The 19,305-nt window shown below is 53.0% G+C and overlaps 1 protein-coding gene across 2 annotated transcripts in view; it reads right to left on the bottom strand.

Moving 5' to 3' along the window:
- The window catches only part of ZNF423 (zinc finger protein 423), a 321,385-nt gene that overhangs the window by 9,178 nt on the left and 292,902 nt on the right, over positions 1-19,305 (bottom strand). The window lies entirely within an intron of this gene.

Raw genomic sequence — 19,305 nt, 5'->3', positions numbered from 1 at the left:
CACTGCACTGGCCTGTCACGGGTCACTGGGAAGTCCATTCTAAACACATTAGCCAAGCGCTTGCTTGGAACCAGCCCCTGGGGTTCATCTCAAATATGAATTAAGACATGGCCCCCTGCCCCCAAAGAGCCTGAGTCAGACCTCTGAAAGATAGGATTCCATCCTGCCGGAGCAGGGCAGGAACCGAAGCGTACAGGCCACCAGAGCCTGAGGAGAGACCAAGGCAGAGGTGCTGAAACTCCATGAAAAATGGTGCGGGAAGACGGGGCTCCCAAGACCAAGAGAGGGGTCTCTCCTCCCACCTCAGGACACATGTGCCGGTCTTAGTGACGGTCAGAGAAGACCAGGCACCCACACGCATGGAACATCCTATCAGCTGGGGCACCACACTCACAGGGTAATAATATACTGAAAAACAGCGGCTGATGTCGGGGAGACCCGGCTGCTGTGGGCAGAGCTTCCCTGCCACGTGCCGCTGGGCCCGGACTGGACAGAGGCCTCCGCTCAGGGGCCAGGTTGCTGTTGGGCCCACTCGACCAGCAAGCTCCACCCAGGCCAGGTGCAAGGCAATAAGGTACAGTGGGGACTGGTGTCATCCCAAGAACCCCAGCCTCGTGGGAAAGGGGCCGCCCTCGTGGGCTCCAGGTAATGATGGCCCAAGAACCCCAGCCTCGTGGGAAAGGGGCCGCCCTCGTGGGCTCCAGGTAATGATGGCCCAAGGACCCCAGCCTCGTGGGAAAGGGGCCGCCCTCGTGGGCTCCAGGTAATGATGGCCCTGTGGGAATGCAGGCCCAGCACTGCCAGCACTTCTGGTTCTGTAGGGAAAACTGAAAAATCGAGATTTTTTTAAAAATAAAACATTTGATATTTAAAGCGTGATGCAGCCAATGAAAACATGTCTGTAGGTCAAATCTGGCCCACGGGCTGCCAGCTTGAGGCCGCTGGTATTTTGAGACGCCCTCAAGATGCTCGAGATATCTTCCAGTACACTGACTGGCTGATGCCCAGGGTGGGGGGAGGGTGGGCAGTGCTATTAGATGGCACGTGGCCCGTCATTATTTAGGGTCCTCACCTGAGGGAGTGGGATGTGGGACCCTCCAGGGTTACGTTCTGAAGAAGAGGATGGAGCCTAGAAGATGAAGCTCTGTTGAGGCCAGCATGGTCCCCCAGGGCCTGGGTACCGCTGCCTTGAGGGCGGGGCCCACCATGCAGCCTGAGGGTTTCTGGGCGCGCCAGGTGCTAGCAAACCTGGGAAACCCGCCTTCCCTAGGGTCACACAGGAGTGTCAAAATGTCCCTCTTGGGGAGGGGAAGCAGACAGCCCCTCCCTCAACCACTCAGAGAGAACAGCACCAGTTTTCCATAACCACCTCGTTCAAGAGTCTTGATGACAATCCCCTCGTACCTCCCTTTCTTCCAAAGAACTTGAGAATCCTCCCACCCATCACCGCTGTATCTCACGGGGGAGAAGGAGAGAGCCAGGCATTGTGTGGGCACTGCCCTTGGGGGCAGTTATGAATGCAGCGTGGTAGGGCAGGGCTCCTCTTCCCTCCGCACCTACGCCCACCCCCAAATGCACACTCTCACAGACACCCCGAAGTCACACATCAAGGGAAGCGGGAAATCTCTGCATAATCCCCCACTGGGTTCCAAACACATACACACATGCACACTCACAGGTACCCCAAAATGAAATGCACGCAGGTACACACACACTCGTGGATAGTCCACAGGCACCTACACACAGTCTCACAGACAACCACAATCACACACACAATCGTGGACACCCCACAATCCCAGGCGTGCGTGCACACTCACACACACACGTTACACTGACAACATGCTGCAGAGTGGTTCAGGGGTCGGTTATTGTTATTTTTGGCTTTTCATCTCCCCACACAGTGCAGCTAACCTGCCCTCACTCACACCACTGGGGGGACACCCCTGCAAGCCCCCGTTTGCCGATGACCCGGGTTCCAGCCAGGGCTTCCTCTTCGTGGCCATGGGACACTGAGAGAACAAAGTGCCATGAGAGGAATGTCCCAGGTTCTCTCTTCCAGGGAGCAGGGAAGTGGGAGATCTCTGCTTAACCTCCAGTGGGTCCCAACCACACCCAGAAGAAATCCAGGCCCCGGACGCCAGGCCTGACAGCCCTACAAGGTCCGGCGACTGCTGGCGCCGAAGCCTCTACCACCTTCTCTCAGCTCCCCACCCAGGCCAAGCTCTTTCCTCACTCGGCCCTCTCGGCGGCCACTCCACTGCCCCAAGGCTCCCCCCACTTTCCCCAGGCTCCTCCATATCTGATTTCCGTGCCCTGGGAAAGCCCTTCCTGCACGTATGATGAGGGGCCCCTGTCTTGGTGCAGCTCCTCACCTGCACAGGTGTCCTTCTAGCACTTTCCTCAACCTGCGGTGATCAGGCTGTTTCCCTGCCCCTCACTAGGCCATGAGCTGCAGGCAGGGACCTCATCTCTCCATTCTCTGCTGGGCCCTGTGTCGGCTCAGAGCCCGCGCTTGCTAAAAACTCAGTATTTCTGAAATGACAGCCAACGAGCGATGGTAGTGAGGCAAAGCCTCCACTGACAGGGCCGGGGAGAGGAGAAGAAACAGAGCTGCCCCTCTCCTCCATGTCCCCGGCCCCGCCCAGGGCATGCTATACTTTTCCCTTAGAAGTCCAGGGATCCTTTGAAGACACTGTGCTAAGTGCAACGAGCTGGTCACAGAAGGACAAAGACTGTATGACTCACTTCTATGAGGTTCCTAGAGACAGGAAGGAGAATGGTGGTTTCCAGGGGCTGCGGGAGGGAGGGGGAGTCACTGACTCATGGGGACACAGTTTCCGTTTGGGAAGATGGAAAAGATCTGTGGATGGTGGTGATGGTTGCATAACACTGTGAAGGTACTTAGTGCCAATGAACTGTCTACTTAAAAATAGTTAAGGGGAAAAAAAAATGGTTAAGGGACTTCCCTGGTGGCGCAGTGGTTAGGAATCTGCCTGCCAATGCAGGGGACACGGGTTCGAGCCCTGGTCCAGGAAGATCCCACATGCCGCGGAGCAACTGAGCCCGTGTGCCACAACTACTGAGCCTGTGCTCTAGAGCCCGTGAGCCACAGCTACTGAAGTCCGCACGCCTAGAGCCCGTGCTCCACAACAAGAGAAGCCACTGCAATGAGAAGCCCGCGCACCGCAACGAAGAGCAGCCCCCGCTCACCGCAACCAGAGAAAGCCTGCACACGGCAACAAAGACCCAACGCAGCCAAAAACAAATAAATTAATTAATTTTTAAAAAATGGTTAAGATGGTAAACTTTATGTATGTGTATTTTCCCACAACTTTTTAAAAAATTGGGTGGGATCTTACAGAGTAAGCGGACAGGTGGGAGGATGAAATGTCTGCCGCATTCTACAGCTGAGAAGCCAGGGCCAATCCTGCGCTGTAATCCTCATGTCTCTTGTTCTACAGAAGACATCTTTCTTTTTTTCTTTTGGCCACGCAGCATCTAGGATCTTAGTTCCCCAACCAGGGATCGAACCCGCGCCCCCTGCATTGGAAGTGCAGAGTCTTAGCCACTAGACCACCAGGGAAGTCCACGTCTCTTGTTCTAGGGTTGGAAGTTGGAAGCTGGTAGTTGCACAGACTGTAGCAGCGAGACGAGGCGTGTAGAGGCCTCGGCTGGACGGGTGGGAGCTATGGCATCCAGGGGAACGTATCACTGGCCAGAATTGGCTGCAAGGCCTTTTCCACCTCCGTGATGCATAGGGCTTCCTCTGCGGTGCCCGAGCCTATGGCTATCATCAATGGCACGGCTCCCGGGGCCACAGAAGAACAGAGGACCTCTCGAGACCTTTAGAACCAGGGGCTTTATGCCCTGAGCACAGGGGCCTGAGCCACATGGCAGAGAGGCCTCCCCTGCAATTACCGCCAAGTCCAAAGGACTGGGGCCTTGACAGTTTTCAAACCCTGCTGGATGGAAGTGTTTCCTCTGCTACTTCAGTGGGGGAACGGGAAGCATGCATGAGGTATACCCACAGACGTATTTTGCCATGTTGGGAAAAAAAGTGGGTGGAAATTTTCCCTTTAATTTTTTTCTGAAATCTTTGCAGGCCTTTACAGCTTTAAATATTTATTCATTAAAATTTGATGAGAAAACTCAGCTCCATATGTAGTCTTCATATTTCACAAGCCAAAAAACCAGGACAAATAGCCAATAGCTGGGACAAAATACTTGAAATCAGGACTGTCCTGGAAAATCTAGGTCACACGGTCACTAATTATACAGAACACATATGTTCTGGTCCCTCAACTAACCCAGTGCTTTCAGATTTTATAAATGATATTTTAAAACTTCGATCACATCCTTTTCTTCTTTCCTCCAAATTTTTGCTAAGAGGAAAACTTTCCTGCATCCTCAAAATTTCTAGAAAATTAACCCCTGCAGAGGGAGCGCTGTTCTGGCAGATTATTCTGAGGGTGGTCCTCCTCAGAAAACATGGCCCATCACCCCCCCCAGAATGGCTTCCAGAGCCCACATGGCCCAGGCCCCTCACTGACAGACCCCCAGGCTGCAGGGCCAGAAGTTCTGAAGATGGACCTAATTTGCTGTGATGAATTGTGTGCATGCACCAGCGATCAAAACTGCAGCTGAGACCGATTATATTTAATGATCGCGAAGGTTCTTATGAAAACACTTGGGCGTATATCCTTGTCCATTCGGAGAGGACATCCAGCCCGGTACAAAGCAAAGGGCTAAGGGTGACCTCTACCCACCTAGAAAGGCAGGGCTCCTTGGGAGCTGGGCCCACTGATGGGGGCTAAAGAACACTGTGGCCCAGCCTGCAATGCCTTGTCTGCCCTCAGCTTCCAACCACACTCAGCTTCAGCTTCCAACCAAACTCTAGGCCCATCATCGCTGCCCACACACCTGCTGCACCTTGACCAAGTGGGTCTGCCCTGCACCTTCGCTTCCACCACCAGAACTCGATGGTTTCCATGAGGCAAACAAAGGATCATCTAGATTCGCAGTCCATCCTGCCCCACTCAACTCACCAGAGGTGTGGGGGGGACGGGGGGGAGCACAGGCAGTTGTAGGGTGGGAGGAGGGATGGGTGGCAGTTAAGCATGGAATTAAGAGCACACGAGGGAGGGGTCATGAAAGCTGTGTAGTTCCCAGCACTTAACACTCAATACTGATGGATGGCTGGATGGCTGTGTAGCTAGATGGATGGAAAAATGGTTGGTGGATGATGGATGGATGAGTAGATGGATGGATGGAAAGATGGATGAATCGATGAATGTGTGGATAAATGGATGGGTGGCAGATGAGTGAATGGTAGGGGAAAGAAGAGTGCACGAATAAATAAGTGGGAAGGAGGGTAGAAGGACCGGTGGAAATACAGTGGGGCTTTGGAGTTTAAATCCTGCCTTAGCCACCTAATATATGTATGTGACCCAAGGCAAGTCACTTCACTTTTCCAAGTACCTATTTACAAATAATACTGACCTCATAGCCTTGTTATGAGCTTCAAATCAGGTTACATATGTAAAAGTGCTTATAATATGTAAAATGGTACACAGATGTCTAATATTGTCATAATTACTACAGATCACAAGGCTTTGCCGTCACTGTCAACTCCAAAGCGTGGATGAACCCGCATTTTTGATGTGGCAGCTTCAGAAAGAAGGGTGGGGAGACTGAGACGGTGCCATCGGGATGCAGCTGTTGGCCTGTGCATCCACATCTGGTTTCACTGGGGGGACCAGTCACTGAGCTGGAGAGCAGGGAGCCCCACTTGCCTCCCTGTTCAAACACCCAAACCCAAATGGGTGGAATACACTCCCCACTCCCACCCTGGGCCCCACTCCTCCCAGTTTTATCGCCCTTTCCCAGCCTCAGTTTTCAGGTCTGCAAAATGGTGGGAGTAAAGCGCACTTCTAGTGGTTCCCGGTTGTTGAGGAACCAGCAAGATGATATTTACAAACTGTGAAGTGCTGCCAAAGGGCCGCAAACTCAGAGCCCAGGTGGGTAATGAACTGCGTGAGTCCGACCCGGTCGGGGGCGGTGCTGAACCAGAGCTCACATCCCCGCGTCTGAAGAGGGCAGCTGATTGTTGCCAGGCGGGACTGCGGTCCAGAGGCTGCCAGGTCTCATGTGTAGAAAAATCAAGAAATCTAGCCATTTAGTGTGGTGGTAAAGAGACAGACTCTGGGGCTGGTGGCCTAGGCCCAGGACTGACTAGCTCTGTGGCCTCGGGGAGCTAGTTAACCTCTCTGTGCCTGAGTTCAGTTACATCAATAACAGAGGCATTGTGAGGATAGAACGTCTTAATGTATAGAAGTGCTAAGAACAATGTCTGGCACGTAATAAGCACTATATTAATGGTAGCCACTATAATTACAGGAAATCTCCATTTTGAAACATAGACAACCATTTAAATGTTCCAAAACCCCCAGGGTCATGGGCTAGGAGTTTTTAACCTCCACTGTAAAAATGCTCAATGTTACTATGATAATGACATTTCCCTGTGTGTGTCTTCTCCCTTCTATGTGAGGGGAGGCTGGACGGGACCCCTCTTCCTCATTCTGGAGAACCTGAAGGGAAGGAAGGGCTTGGCATGCTCCCACTGGGAAACCCAATCAATGCCCCAGACAATTTCAGCATCTTTCTTCCTCCTCACCCTCTGCCATGCTTCCTACCAATGCCGTCTTTTATCTATTCTAAGACCCCAGAGAATATAAGATGCTCCGTATTTGATGTATCACACCAAGCAAACAAAAAACTGACCCATTAAACTATAACACACAAGTGAGGTATTCCAATGTGAGAGCCGTTATAATGAGAAAAGCTGTGCATCTTAAAATATGTCCGTGGAATAGGGTAATAGCTACCATATACTGTGCGCCTGTCATGTGCCAAAACTGGGCTGCCTGGTCTTCATACGTTCTCTTCACATGTCCCTATTTTACTGATGTCCCATTTTACTGATGAAGAAACTGAGGCTCAGAAAGACAAAGCAGGGAATTTCCTGGCGGTCCAGTGGTTAGGACTCTGCGTTTTTACTGCTGAGGGCCCAGGTTCAAACCCTCGTTGGGGAAATAAGATCCCGCAAGCCGAGTGGTGTGGCCAAAAAAAAAAAAAAGAGAGAGAGAAAGGCAAAGCAGCTTGCTAAGTTATGCAGCTGGTAAAAGCTGGTTGAGCTCAAACGGCTCTGTCCTAAGGCTACCCCCTCCCCTTTCGCTGTCCCCTGCCCACCCACTCTGCTTCCTGACGTTACCGAAAGGAAACACCAAACTGAACCTGTTACCCACCCTTGCCCATATCACAGCACACAGTGAATCTCACTGCAGCCCTGAATGAGCCCCAGTCGGTCCGTGCTTGATTTTGTCTAAACTCCAGAAGCAGAGCGAGTGGGGCCACATTCATTATTGACACAGCAAAATTAATTCCTGCCACCTCCTCCTTCTCCCTGCACGCCCGGCCCCAGCCCCTTGCCTCTCCGGTGAGTGCTGACGTGGGGCTGTTGACTGGCGCTCCTGAAATGCCAACTTGCATTTCTCATCATTAATTTCTTTCTAAATGTCATTAGTAATTGTTCCTGCTCAACCAAAGAGTGCAGCCCAGGCTTCCGCCGACAGCACCCGGTTCTGGTCTCTGCGCTGGAGGGGGCCAAGCACCCCCCGCCACCCAGACCCTGGCATCCTGGCAGGGGGAAGCCAGCCCACCCCCAACAAGTTGAGCAGACAGACCACAGTATCGAGAGACAAAGCAGACCTCATTTTTAACACGTTTGGGGCTCTGCAATGGGAAAACGCCTGCCCACAGCATCAGGATAGCAGTTCAACACTCGGGCTCTACAGCCAGGCTACCTGGGTTCAAATCTCATCTCTGCCACTGCCTCGTGTGCCTCGGTCTCCCCCTCTGCAAAATGGAGAGAACAACAACATTGGCCTCAAATTATTGTCGTGAGGATAAAACAGGATAATCAATGCAAAGGGCCCCCCCACTTAGTGTCTGGGGTTGTTGCTGTTACTATCATTCCCCCACCCTTCCTTGCCCCCCAGGCTCTGCTCTGCCACTTGCTAGCTGTGTGACGTGATATTGAGTCTCCCATCTGTGAAAGTGGGGCAGCGACATCACATCAATTCTACCCCTAACGCCACCCCATCCGTTAGGCCCTCCTGGGCCCGGGCACTGTGTTCCGTGTTTCACAGACAGTACGTTGCATCCCCACATTAACCCCCCAGGAGAGGCACATCGGCCCGCTGTCCGGGTGAGGACGGTGAGTCTCGGGCAGAAGGTCACATGTCCCAAGGTCACAGGGACCTTGAAGAAGCAACTCTGAGATTCACACCCTCTGGCCCCCAAGACCCTGTGTCTTTCCTGTACATCGGGCTGTCTCTCTGTCTAAGTCAATGAGGGGGGCAGGGCTTTGTGCAGTGCCAACCTCTGGGAGCCTTGGACCAACACGGCACCCACTGTTCTTAGTATTATCATTGTTCTAAGAAACTGAAGGCATTTGGTCCCGGCTGGGACAGCGCCGGCGAGGGGCTGGGCTCACAACACACACAATGGCTGCCGGCCTCAGGCTCCTGGCAGCGCCCCCATGCCCATCTGTCATGATGGCATGGTGCCCCTCTAAAGTTCATTGGCCCCCCGCCCTAGGGCATGAATGACAGGCTCCAATGGGCAGACGGGCAGCCGGAGGCCGATTCCAAGTGCCATCTCTGCCCGGAGCTGGGCCTTGGGAGGAGCCCCCCCAGTCCCCACCTGGGCCTCCACACACTTCATCGCTCAAGCAGGCAGAGCCCCGGGGCTCGCGAGGGCATCTGAGCACAGACGGGCATGGGCTCCTCCAGGGCCTGCCCCTCGCTTGCTCCTCTCTGTGGTGACCACGGCAGCCGCAGCTCACCCAGAGCAAGACATCCACGTGCCCCAGGAGCCTGGCGACCTCCGAGTCCCCTGCTGGAACTCTTACCCTCCTGGGAGGTGAGGCCTGCCTGCACCCAACACCCAGCACCCAGAGGCCTGCCCTTGGCTCTTAAGGGCTTGAGAGTCGACTGCAAGTGCACTGCCCCAGCCTTGGCGCCGAGAACACAGACACTAGTGTCAGGCTGCGTGTGTTCACAGCCCTGCGACTCCAGCAGCTGTGTGACCCAGGAGAGCCTCAGTTTACCCATCTGTGCCATGGAGATCGTCACTGGGAGGTCTCAAGAGACTGCGCACGTGAAGAGATGGAATCGGGCCTCCAGCAAACACTCGGGAAAAGCTGTCTCGTTTTTACTACAGTGGTGTGGACGGCTCAGGCCTGTGCCTGGGCCTCAGAAGGACAAGGAGCAGAGTCACGGCCCAGCCCTCAGCCTTCTCCAGACGTAGACCCTAAACCTGCACACACGGCCCCTTGGGAGGCTCGGCTGCCCCAAGTGGTGAGACAGGATGTTGCTGCTGAGGGTGATACGTTTTACTGTGAGCAGGAAAGGCCTTGCCCCACTCAAGGATAAATAAACTAAGAGACACAGACAGACAAGCCTGCAGACAAAGAGCGGAACGGTCACAGCCCAGGCCTCCTGCGATGTCACATGGGGCCCGGCTGCAGGTTCTGCTGGGTACAGCAGTCCTGCTGTGTGAGACTTAGCACACCGCATGATTGCTATGATGCGATGCTTTAGTGCATACATTACACTAGATTACGCCGCAAACATGGAATCAGTACTCTGCCTGTTTGTCCTCACTGGCTCCCTATTCCTCTCCAGGCAGCACGTGAGGGACATAGGCCTTTGTGTGTCCCCAGAACCTGCACACACCTGGCACGTAGTAGGTGCTCAGCAAATCTTGTGGGCTGCAGTGACCACGTCCACACATGACGGGCTGAAGGAGTGAGTCGTGAAGGAGGGAACCGCAGCCCACGGGTCACAGCAGCGACGACAACACTGGCTGATGCTCACCAAACCTGGATTCTGACCAGACCCGGAGCTGGAGGCTTTTCAGGCGCTGTCATTACCCTCCATTTGCTGAGGCCCAGAGAGGGTCAGTGACTTGCTCAAGGTCACAGAGCCACTCGGTCGGTAGCGGGGCTGGGATTTGCAGCCAGGCTGTGTGGGCACGCCACACCATGTTGCCACGATTAACGGAAATTGGGCTGTGCTGGGCTCTGGTTTCCTGACCTAGTGGGGAAGGCAGGACACACAAAGGGATCACACCCTGAAATGCACAGTAATTACCTCCAGGAAGCTTTATATTCTAAGCGCTCACCAAGTGCTTTTCCGCCCATGAACTGTCCATCCTCACGAAACCTGAGGCAATAGGTCCTACCCCACTGTACACTCAAGGAAACTGAGGCCAGAAAGGTGCAAGTGTCTGCAATAGAAAACAGTGGAGGAGGGGCAATCTGGGGAGGACTCCAATGCCAGCAATCGATTCTCACTGCCCGGAGCCACTGCTGGGTGTCAGCGGGCACCTCCCTCTCGCTCCCCCAGGCCAAGCCCAGCCAGGCCCTGCTCTCCCAGCAGTGGTGGATGGCACAGACTGGGCTGTCTTTAAAGCAGGAAAGAGGAAGACGCTGCTGCTCACGGAAAGCTCAGCCAAAGAGTCAAATGCTAAGTATGTGCCTAGAGCACTTTCAATGTTTAATTATTATTAGTTATAATTATCCGGCTGGTTCTGACAGCAGCAGCGCAAAGAGGCAAGGAAACTGGCTCCTTGGTTACCCATCTTATAAGGACCAGGAATTTAAAAAATGGGCTCCTAGAATCTGCAGTTGCAACTCTCCTTTTTTTTACTCCTTTCCTTGTTTGTGTTCTCTTCCCTTTGTTTCCTACTTCCTAGGAGCTAAAAACAAATATGGTAAAACATATGGTGGATGGATGGATGGATGGATGGATGGATAGCAGAAAGGGGCTTCACCCTCCAAAAACTCACATTAGAGTGGGAAGTCAGGTGTACACATAGTTGTTGTAGTCTGTATAGGCAAAGGGATCAGGGGGTTAAATGCAGGGCTGGAGAAGCCCAAGGAGGGAGAATCAGGGAGGGCTTCTCAGAGGAGGGACCACTTGAGCTGGCACCTGAAGACCGAGAAGAAGGGAAGGGTGTTCAAGCAAAAGGCTCACTAGGGGCACATGCATCCCAGAAGCCAAGACAAGAACAACCCAGAAGAATGAAGCAAGAAGGTGCTCACCCCTCTCCAGCCTGACCGCCCTTTTCTCTGTTCCTTGGACTCCCCAAATCTGTCCGTGCCTCTGAGCCTTTGCACTGGCTGTTCCCTTTCCTGGAAGCTCCCCCGGCTCTTCCCTGCAGTGCCTCTTTCTCCACCTTCAGGACTCAGTTGAAACGCCAGCCTTCCTTGACCACCTGATCTGATTTTTACCCCCCAACATCCCCTCCTCCTTGCCCCGGCACACATGCACACAGACACGTTTCACTTTCTGTCCCAAAGCAGTGTTTCACTGTCTTCAAAATTCCACAGTCTGAAACGACCTCGTTCACGTATTTACTGACTTATTGTCAGTGTCTCCCGTAGACCGTCGGCTCTGTGAGAACAGGGACCTTGTGTACCGGTTCACAGCTGCAGCCCAGGCCCCCGCGATGGCACCTATAATAGGTACTCAGTAAATGTTCATGAAACGAAAATGGAATGAGGGAAAGGGTCAAAGCAAATGTTCACAAGGGCTGAGAAGGAGGGGTGCCCCTGGAGCTCAGACCATGCCCCTGGCTCACAGACACCTCCCCATGGCTGGGTACCAGGATTCCTCCTGGCAGGGCCCAGCTTGCCCCATCGGAAGGGCTCCAGGTTGCTAGTTAGAATACCTAGCTTTGCTTTTAATCAATTGTAATCATTTAGCTGGAAGCGGCGTGATTAGGCACACACAAGCAAACAGCGTGAGCTAATCCTTTAAATGCGCCTGCTCGACGCCAGGCTGGCCGCTTTGCCGCTGCAGGCCGGCTCAGGATGCGCTTCCTGCGGCCCCTCGCTTTGTCAATGAGGGAGTCTAGATTCCAGGGCACGGGGCAGGCCCGCTGCTCCCCACGCCCAGCCCAGCCCCATCACAGAGGTCTGCAGGATGCCAGACGTTCCACCATCAAGAGACCTTTCTCTGGCTCAGCCTCCTGTGACGGTACCCGGCAAAGCTGCCGTAGGTGGGAAGGTGGCAGCGCCAGGAAGCGTGAGGTCTTCTGAGGTTCCTGTCTCCACGACTGGACCCCATCCTTCCTCTCCCCAAGCCTGGCCTGAGCTGAACTGACCCCCTTGCTCCTTGCAAGAAAATCTGCAGGTTCCTGGCCTCAAGCTCCAGCCTTACGAACACGGCTACAGGCCTGGCTCTGCATAATGGTCCCCAGGGCGCTTCTGCCTGGGTCCACCCGCAAGGAGTTTCTTTTGCATCCCCTGTTACCGCTATTTGTGCTACCTGCTTGGCCCAACTACTAAAATCGTTTCCGGGTCCCCTGACACAGGCTTTTTATAGTTCAGCACCGCAGGTCTCATTTAAATCTATTAGCTCGTATAAATGGCAATTCATTTAAACTTTGGAGGGTTTCTGTTTGCCTTGGTGGCGAAGACAATTTGGCTTTGCATGTGGCTCTGCCATTTGCAAGTGACCCTGGGCAAATCACTTAACCTCTGAGAGTCTCAGTTTCCATATCTGTAAATGGGAATAAGAGTGCCTACTTCACGGGATTGTGTTGAGGCAATCCACACAAAATGCTTAAGACAGGACCTGGCTCACACTAGGGTTCCACCCAGGGTGGTGGCCCTTATAACTACTTCTTGTCCGGTTTCAGGAGGAACTTGTCCGCCTGTCAGAGGCCAGCCACGTATGGCTGGGAATCGGTGTGTCCCCTCATGGCTTCCCTCAGCGATAATGAAGAATGGGATGCGGTGAGGCTGTTGGGAAGGAGAGAAGGCGATGCCATCCCTGCCAGTGTCTGTGGGCACAGAGGTGTCCAGGGGATTCAGAGACAGCTGGGCTGGGCAGGCAGAGCCAGCCCCTCCCCTCAGGTCAGCTAACCCCTGGCAAGGGGCCCACAGGGCCCCGGGCCTTCATCTGCTGAGGCCTGAGGCTGGAAATGCAAGGCCAACAGCCCTGACATTTTCGGGGTCTGTGGTTTACAGGGTTGTCTCACATCCCCAACCAAACCTGCATACCTCCCTCCACTGAGCCCGGGCACAGCTAAGGAAAACGGGGTCCAGAGAAAAGACCTGGGACAAAGGCGCTCGGAAACATGCAGAAAGGGGGACTTGAAGTCCCAGCCTCTGGCCCCCACTCCGTGCCCTTCCCCCCTTGCCTCACTGCTCTGCACCCAGCTCCTCCCATGCCCCACTGGGGGCCTCCGGTGCCCATGGCCTTGAGACTTGGCTGGGTGCCACAGAAGGAAGGATTTAGAATCTCCCTTTGTTCCAACTCAGGCCAGAAATCATGAAATCACAGCAAACCCCAAATGGAGGGGACCCTAAAAAGTCTTCTGATCTTAAAATGGCTAATGCCAGTAATACACTACTACTACTACTAATGATAACAACAATGCTAATAGTAATAATAGTAAATGATAATAATAACAGGTAGGTGTTAGTAATAACCAAGCTCTTCCTACGTGCCACCCACTGTGCCAAGGGCTTTACGACACGACCACGAGGTAGGAACTATTAATACTCCATTTTACAGATAAAGAAACTGAGACCCACAGCTGATGAATGATGGAGCAAGGCTTCAAATGCAGAGCCGTTCTCACAAAGACTGTGCTCGCAGCCTCTCCCTCTGCAGCATTTCAGACAAGGGCTCTGTTTGCACACCTCTACTGACAGGGACTTCACCACCTTCCATTTCTTCCACGTGTAGACAGTTTTCCCACGTAGCGGCTATCTGTGGTGTCTACCAGCCCATGCTCCCCTTCCCCTGATGGTTGGCATTGAGTGGCCCCACCTAGGGCCACAGCTCACTGGAGCAGGTTTGGACAGCTGACCTGAGTGCAACCATCAGATCCCCACTCCAGGGACTTAGAACCTGTTGCCTGCATGCACACCGACTGTTACCCACAGTCGCCATTTCTGGGTGAGTTGGGTGTTGCTGCCGGCTACTTGTGTAACGACATCCCCACACTAAAGACACACCTGTTGAAATACCCAGGTGTGTCTGTCTCAGCAGAAACGACAGGAGCTGGGGCGGTGCTGGCCACCTTCCTCCACGTATAGAGGAGCCCAGAGAGTCAGGCTGCAGAGAGAGAACACGACACGAGCCAGAAAGGGGCAGAGGCAGAAGGTCCCTGCCTTGATAAACAGCACTTGGTTCCTGGGAACTGGACAGCTGAAAACTCGACACTTCCTGCTCTTGGCATCCAAAGCCATGCCTGTGTCCCTACAAGTTAATTCCCATCTTGCTTGAGCTAACCCCAGAGAGTGATGCCTGAGTCTGTCAGAGAAGAAAATCCACGTCCCGAGTCTCCGCCCACTACCGGAAGTCTGGGGGACACTGGAAGCACGTTGAGCACCCCCTCATCCCGGCAGAGCTTAAAACGCTTGAAGGGTGGGCTTCCTACCTGGTGGCTCAGTAGTTAAGAATCCACCTGCCAATGCAGGGGACATGGGTTTGAACACGTGTGGGACACGGCTTCCCTCCGGGAAGATCCCACATGCCGCGGAGCAACGAAGCCCATGCGCCACAACAACTGAGCCTGCGCGCTAAAGCCCGTGAGCCACAACTACTGAGCCCATGTGCCACAACTACTGAAGCCCACGCGCCTGGACCCCCTGCTCCACAACAAGAGAAGCCACCACAATGAGAAGCCCACGCACCGCAACTAAGAGCAGCCCCTGCTCGTCGCAACTAGAGAAACCCGTGCACAGCAACGAAGACCCAATGCAGCCAAAAATAAATAATTTTTAAAAAAACAAACACTTAAAGACGACTGTCCCCACACTTCCCCCACAATCCAGCCAAGTCTTCTCCTGGTGAACTAGCCCCCTGAAAGCTCCTTGAAACCACGCTGCATGCCCGGAGCTTAGCACCCTGCCTGGGCTGAGTGGGGCGTATATGTCTTTATGTGTGCATTTGTGTGTGTGTTTAGATGAATCTTGTTCAGGCTTCCCTATTTCTTCTCCCTACCCCCAGCCCCTGGCAATTATTGGTCTGTTTTCTATTCCAGTATTTTTGCCTTTTTCCAGAACATCATGTACATAGAACCACACAGTATGGAGCCTTTTGAGTCTGGCTTCTTTCACTTGCCATTTACCATTCACGCATGTCGTTGTGTGTATGAGCAGTTGCCTTTTATTGCCAAGTAGTAAGTAGTCCATGGTATGAATGTAAATACATCTGTCTGTTCATTTACCAGGGAAGGGACCATTGAGGGGGGTTCCAGTTTGGGGCCATTATAAATAAAGCTCTACATCATTCATGTAGAGGTTTCTGGATAAGCGTGTTTTCAGTTCTCTGGAATAAACACCCAGCAGTAGGATTGCTATGTCATAGATTAACTGTATGTTCACCGTTGTAAGAAACTCAAAAACTATTTTGCCACATGGCTGTACCATTTTGCAATTCCCCAGCAATGCAGGAGAGTTCCAACTGATCCTCCACGCCCTGGCTGGCACTCGTCGGTTTTTTGTTTTTGTTTTAGTCATTCTACTAGGTGTATAATGGTATTACGTCATGGTTTTCATTTGTTCTTCCCTAATTACTAACAATGTTGAACATCTATATGTCTTCTTTGGTGAAGTGTTGAAATTTTTTGCTCCTTTTTTTTTGGTTGATTTCCCCTCTCATTATCAAGTTTTGAGAGTTTTAAAAAAATATGTTCCGGATACAAGTCCCTTATCAAATATGTGATTTGCAAATATCTTCTCCCTGCCTGGGACTTTTCATTCTCTTAATAGTCAGTGTCTCTCAATTTGGGTTCAGGACGTAAATCAGATAATATGTCTTCCCATTGTGATGCGCGGTTTCTCATCACAATGGGGACAAAATCCAAATAGCTTTGCTGTCCTATGAACCTTGCTATGACCTTGCCTCCAACCTGCCCCCCTTCACACCCCCCACCCACTCACTGTGCTTCAGCCAATTGTCACCTTCTGTTGTTCCAGCAACACACCTGGCTTGCACTGGCCACAGGGCCTTTGCACTCATGCCTCTCTTCCACACACTCTCTCCCTCTCACCTTCCAGACCTCAGCTCAAATGCCACCTCCTCAGAGACGCCCTCCCTGACCACACTCACCAAGCTGTAACCAACCTCACTCCCATTATGCTCTAGCCTATTACCTGGTTTTATTTTCTTCATGTCATTGACCACTATTGGAAAGTGTCTATCAATCCCTCCAGAATGTAGGCCCTATGGGTGTTTCTCTGTCTCGCTCACCACTGTCTTGTCAGTTCCTAGATCTAGTGTCTGTACATAATGGGCCCTCTATCTACATGCTTTGAACAAATAAAGAGCAACTTGAGTTCCCTCTCATGCACCTAATCAATGAATGTGCCCTGGTTTGTCCAAAGTTCTTTAAATTAATCTCAGTCTCTGGGCAGAGCCAGGTGAACTCAGAATCAAACAGGACCTGCACCTCCCTCTTTCTGACAACTCCTATTAATGCATCTTAAGAGAACACTCCCTTTGGAGGCAGGCATATCACTCTGACACAGACCAAGCCTTCCAGAGCCCAATCCTACCTGTATTACCTCTATATCCACAGCAGGAAGTCTGCTCCTACAGTGAGAACAATCCTAAATTTCACATGTTCTCAAGACCTCTCAGCCCAGAGTCACTTGTGCCTACAAACGTTAGCTGCCCTGAGTCTCCACACTGGACCTACATGACATACAGACTGGAGAGCCACTCGAGGCCCCAGCAAGGGCCAGGCCCTGTCTCCTGTTGCACTCCCCAAGCCCCCACATGTCACTCTAGGGAAATAACCCCCTCGTCTGCCAGCCCCAGCTTCAGCGTAATGACGATGAAATTTTCAATGCCTGAAAAACCCTTCTCTCAAAAAACCAGAAAATTGTTCCTCAAGTTACTTAACGAAAGCCATTATTTGCATAGATTTGGCATGGGTACGACACTTCCATATTTAAATGGCCTATAATTAAAATCATTAATTGCAGAAAATAGTGACTCGTTAAGGCTATAATTTAGTGAGGTTCTTGGCATTTGAGGATCTGCCTTAAAGGTTGATGGGGTGACCCAGGGAATCATCAGCTCACACAAACCATTCTGGTGTCTGGGACGTCTGCAGCCCAAGGTGGATGCAGCCAAAGCAAGATCTGGCTTGAAACCACAGCTACCTACACCTGTGCCTCACGAGCTAGGCCTCTGGCACAGGGGTGCCGATGAAGCTCGAAAAAGGCGGGACTGGGAGGTTTCTCTGGGAAAAACCTCAAGGCCAGCAAGGAGAGCAGTCATCCCTCTCTTGGCATCCAGAACAATGTGGGGGGACCAGAGGGCTGAGCGAGCCCGAAGTTTAAGTGAATCATAGTTTATATGAGCTAGTGCGTTTAAAAGCGGCCTGCCACGTTGGGCTATAGAAAGCTTCAGTTGTCTGGGGACTTGGAGCCCATTTTGGTAGCTAAGCCAGGCTGGTAAGGCAGGTGGAGATAGGGTGAAGGGTGCATAGCCCGTGCACGAGCAAGGCTTCCTGGACAGATGCCGATCAGGGCTGGCACCAGTCCCCTTGGTCAAATGAGAGGGCAGTTTGCTGTTGTTCCCTCACAGGCCTCAGCACAGAGGTACACACTCAGTTTGTGGATCGATGGGGAGACAGCAGTGGGCCCTGGGTGCGGTCACTACCTTGCTGGTGGTCATTTCGTAGCAGAACCCCCTCTCTGGGCCTGGGTCCATAATTCTGTCCCACACTGAGATGGAATGAACGTTGTGTGAGGGGTACAGGACTTACAGGAACTCAGAGGGGCTGCCCGAAGAGTGAAAAGGAATAGGTTTATCCAGCCATCCACCTGGTGCAGTTCAAGGTCAGAGGCCAGGCCTGTCCGCTCTGTCTGCCTGGCCCAGGCCCGGGGACCAGCCCATGGGAACAGGACGCTGACTGTCGGGTGGTGAATCCCTCCTGTGCCCTGTGTGGGCCTGTTTTCACGTCCTCTGGGTGATGGCTGTCAGCAGCCGTGCAGACGGGATGGGTCCAGGCCTGGCTGAGTGCACGGGCTATAGCGCAGTGAGGCGGGTTACCCTGCAACAGGCATGGCTACACCCCTTCAGTCCCAGAAGAGCGCCACCACTGCTGCCCTCCAGCGACATTATGACTCAGCTGTGGCTGCAGCCGTGAAGCACGCAGCTGAATGCAGGGTCAGCACCTGCATGGGGGTGCAGGCAAGGTGTGCGGGGTGGGCAGACACAGCCGGTGGGCCACAGCGTGTGCTAGTCCTTGGGGGTGGGGCTGTGAGGAACGCCAGCTCTCCTCTCCTTCCAGGCATCGGGGGATTCCCTCCCTCGCCCCTTTGACGTTGGGCATGGCCACCTGAAGGGCTCTGGCCAAGACAATGTGGGAGCGAGATGTGGGTCACTTCCCAGTGAGGCTTTGAGGGCGGTCTGCGATCGCCACTCCATCCCCTCCCTGCTTCGGTGACCATGCAAACATGAGAGGAGATGAACCCGCCATCGGCCCAGGGCACGGACTATCGTGAGCGGAGTTCCTCCCCAGCCACCTGATGCATAACACAAGCAACAAATAAGTCCCTGTTACTTGAAGACAGGACTAGAGGATGTTTGTTCCTGCAGCAGAACCTAACTCGCATCCCAGCTGAAAACACTGTTATTCTCAGTATGTGATATTCCGGCGTGTCTGTGTGTACGTGTGGTACTTCTGTGGATGCCTGAGTGTTACTTCTTTTGGGGTGTGGTGTTGTGCTGTGTGTGTGTGGTGTTACTCTGAAAATGATGTCTCTGTGTGTATGCATAGGGACTGTGTGTGTGGGACTTTCCTTTGTGTGTGCAGTGTGTGTGTGATTGTGTGTGTGTGTGTGTGGTATTTCTGTGACAGCATGTCACCTCTCCAGTGTTAAAGGAGTTTCTTGCAAAAACCAGTGCGTGAGAAGGTGGTTTCACCTGGACACAGATCTGGGTCCTCAAAAACCAGTAACAGGTGGGAAGGGGCCCGTGGGATGCCGTGGGGAGTGGGCTACAGGAGCCCTGGGAAGCCCACCACAGCCGCTTCCTTTCCCAAGGGCCTTCTCAGCTACTGCAGGTCCTGGATGGGGGGCTGAGGAAGCTGTAGGGCTGGGGTGCCCCATCTGAGGGCCACATCAGCCTCAGGACCACTGGCAAGTATCCCTTCCTCTGAGTTGGGGCCCAACCGGTATCCATTGCTCTCACTTTTCTAGCCTTC

This window comes from Balaenoptera borealis (assembly GCF_965194805.1).
Source record: "Balaenoptera borealis genome assembly, chromosome: 19".
Taxonomy (NCBI): Eukaryota; Metazoa; Chordata; class Mammalia; order Artiodactyla; family Balaenopteridae; genus Balaenoptera; species Balaenoptera borealis.
The sequence above is the reverse complement of the archived record's forward strand: the minus strand, read 5'-3'. Positions and strand labels throughout refer to the sequence as shown.